The following is a 3,629-nucleotide window of genomic DNA, read 5'->3' on the forward strand; positions in this document are numbered from 1 at the left end:
GGGTGTCCAGCAGCATCCTCATCCCCATGGATCCGTCCCACACCTCTGGGAGCTGCTCTTGCCCCCAGCAGGACCAGGGCCCAGGGAGACGGGTGCTGTGGGGTGAATCCAGCTCGGGGGGACCGGTGTCCTTTGGGGCCACTGGGCAGGGATGGATGGCCCCAGGATGGACTGCAATGGGGTCCTGGGCTGCTGGGGATCCCAGGAAGGGCCAGGCCGTCAGCAAGTAAGATATTTCACAGTTTCTAAACCCACTGCAGACCCAGAGGTGACACAAGAGTGGTGTTCATCCATCAGCTTCTGTTGAACCAGCCTTTGTCATTTCTCCTGGCCTCTCAGACCACCTATGCTTTTGGTCTCAAGACATGAATACCCCAGTTTATATCCCGATAAGGTTTGACACAATACCTCTAAGGTTGTGCAATATGAGGAGCAGGAATAGTCTGTGGTCCTTGGTGCAACAGAAGCCTGCTGCTTGCTGCGCTGGCGATGCACAGACCTGGCGGGCTGGTTCAGGTGTGCTTGCTGGCAGCATTCAGACTCCTAAGGCCTGAAAAACTGGCTGTGAGTCTCTGTGGCAACATGTTATCTCACAAGATTTACGGTCCACCCTGCTCCAGGTAAAGTCAGAAATACCTCTCCGCTGATCTCTCCTGATATTACCACATTTTCACACTGCTGCTCTGACAGTCACAGCCCAGGGAGAAATAATGACAGAGCGTTTACACTTCCACCCCAGGCTCCAGCAAGGAGCGTTCTGGGGCTTTGGTATTTGGGAAGGGTGAGGGCAGGGTCCTGTTACTTCCCAACCTGCAGTTCTGGCTGGAAAATAAGATGTGTTTGTGCTCAAGGATGAGTACCTGGGCTAACGCAGAGAGGAGAAATTGGAGCTTGCTTTCTTCTGTGTCCTCTTCTCCCTTGGTGAAGGCAAGATGTAAAGCCCTGCCTGGGCCATGGCTCCTCGGTTGTGGTTTCTCAGCACCAGCATCTGAGCACAGCTGGTCTGCGGGTGAGATGGCCTGCTTGCCCCCTGGCTGTGAAACAGGACCACCGCCACCTCGGGAGAGCACCGTTTCTCCACAACTCATGCAGTGGGTGATGACGGCTCTGCCAAGCTTTTCTGCTAAAGCTTTCCCACATCACACAAATAATTACAACCCTGTGCTAGAGGAGGAAGGAGAATGACTCGATAAACCTGCAGCAAAGGCAGCTGTGTGGCAAATACAGGTCCAATCTCTCTTCCAGGTAATTATTTGTACACAGTGGCAGAGCCCCACATGGACACAGAGACTCATATGTAACTGGGGACAGTGACAAAAAGTCATCTTCAAACTACCACACTCAGAAGCACACTAAACACTGCTAGCAAACATTGTTCTAAAACACAGTGTACATCTTACCCAGATTCCCTGCCCCTACGCTTCCCACAGACTGCCCTGAGCTGCCTTCTGGGTGCAGGTGCAGCAGCAAAGCAGCTGGATTTGCAATTTTTCAGGCTGTCCTGAAGTCCTGGGGCCCTTTTAAAGTGAAATACAGAGCTGATAGACAACTATCGCTGCCTGTCCCTCACCTGTTGCAGAGGAGCTGCAGAACGCACTGTGCCACCGCACGTCCTCTCGGCGTGGTTATGGATGAAAGTCCCAAGCTGGGACCCCCGGCTTCACCATCACCTCCTCAACCACCTGAGCAAATTCAGGCAGGTTCACAGCACCCTTTTCATCCCACACCCTGTGATGCCCAGGTGACGGGTGGTGACAAGCCCAGGCTGGCACAGCCTGGCATCCCTGGGGCTGCTGCCTTGCTCCTGGCCCTGGCATCTCCCCCTTCTTGCATGGCAAGGCAGAGCTCCTCCAGTGTGAGCTGCTGCTGCCACCCACGGCTGCTGGGCTGCCTTGCAGCGTTGTGCAAGAGCTGGCACAAAGGCAGGCTCCCCTTGCTGCTTTGGCAATACCAGGCTGGCGTCTCATCTCCTGTAGGGAAGCGCTGGTTTTAGTCTGCAGCACCACAAGGCTGCAGGGCAAGCCCTGCACTGCTGCTGGGGAAGGGGAAGCAGCGCTGTGCTCCCCGCTGGCACCTTCCTGGAGAGCTTTAGTCAGGTCTTCTGGGGGTTGTGCATGTCGCTCCCTGCTTGCTGCTGGGACCAGGCTGGAAGCCACTCTCATTTCGGAGCCACGGTCCCCAAAGTGCCAGCAGCTGTATATAGGCTTGGGAGCAAGGTCCCTTTGCTTCAGTCAGACCTCAGTACAGACAGGGATTTGACTTGGTGGCTCAGCAACTGAGCCGTTCGTGTATTTAATTCAGTACCTATTTAATTCTTAAATTTAATTCACTTGGGGCAGGCATTCTGTGCTCAGCCCTTTCCACTTTACTGTGCCCAGAGCAGCCCTGGTCTGAACTGCCAGCCCAGGACCACGAGCCTCAGACCAACGCACAGGGCTGGCACCTCAAGGGGAGCCAGGAGCCTCTGTGGGGCTGCTGAGCTGAGGTGTAGGATTAGGACCTGCTCTCCCATAGCTTCCCTGGCTATGAAATAATATTGTTTAACCAGGAAGTCCCTGAACTCGTGGCAATGAGGTGGGTCTCAAGTGCAACACTCGCCTCCCTCAACACTAGAAACAGAAAGTTATGAAGTGGGCAGAGCTTCAACATTTCCTCGCTAAGGTTTAGAACAAGATGTAACAGCTGTAGTTAAAATTACCCCATCTCTGCTGCCTCCCACCACACCAGAGAAGATATTTTTAGATTAAGAGAGTCTTACCACAGAAAGCACTGGTGACAACCTGCTCATCTCCTGGGGAGCTGAGGCACATAGATCTCAACCACGCTACTGCACGGAGAACATTAATACAAGCCGGCCAGTGGCTTTCTGATGGCCTTGGTTCAATCACTTAGGCACTGAACCACTCGTTTCCCATTGGATTTGATATGTAGAGAGGTGGCGGCAGATCTCCTATGTCTCTACCAAAGAGGAAGAGGAGGGATGCATTCCCCAGCAGCAATGTGGTCTCAATCCAGCGTGCTCTGAAGGTCCCTCTCCTACCTTCAGTGAAACTGGCCCAACGCCTCTTCCTCTAGCACTGGTGTGATGGAGCTGCCAAGCACAAAGGCAACTCCAGGTTGCCCAAGGGTTGCTGTGTGGTGAGATGTCGTGTCAGTGCCTCTGCTTGGCAAGAAATATGTGGGAAGAGAGAGAGAGCAGAGCTCAGAGAGGCACCTCCAGCTGGCAAGTCTCTCCCAGAGTTTTATTTTGTCAGTGACCTGCTGTATGCCTGCCCTGCTGAATCACTGCCATCCCCTCTACTCTTTGTAGCTCAGTCTCTTCCCACTCCATGGGAGTGATCCGTAACAGTCCTCAGTTACCTGTGTGAATCTGGTACAGATGCAGGCGTAAGAGCTGTGATCACAGAGTCCAGGGGTTTGGCATATTTGTCGTGAGAGGCAGGAGGATACATCCAGCACTCATACTAAAGTCTTGCACTAATGTGGACATATAAAACTCTAGGCTGCAAATACGCCTCTGAGTTAAGCGTGTATGTATAAAAACAAGCACAAACTTCATCAAATTAAAAAAAAAAAGGATATGAACTTTTCACCGTATATGTTAAAAAAACAGAGAGGGAGCCTCTGAA

This window comes from Aythya ferina (assembly GCF_964211825.1).
Source record: "Aythya ferina genome assembly, chromosome: 9".
NCBI lineage: Eukaryota > Metazoa > Chordata > Aves > Anseriformes > Anatidae > Aythya > Aythya ferina.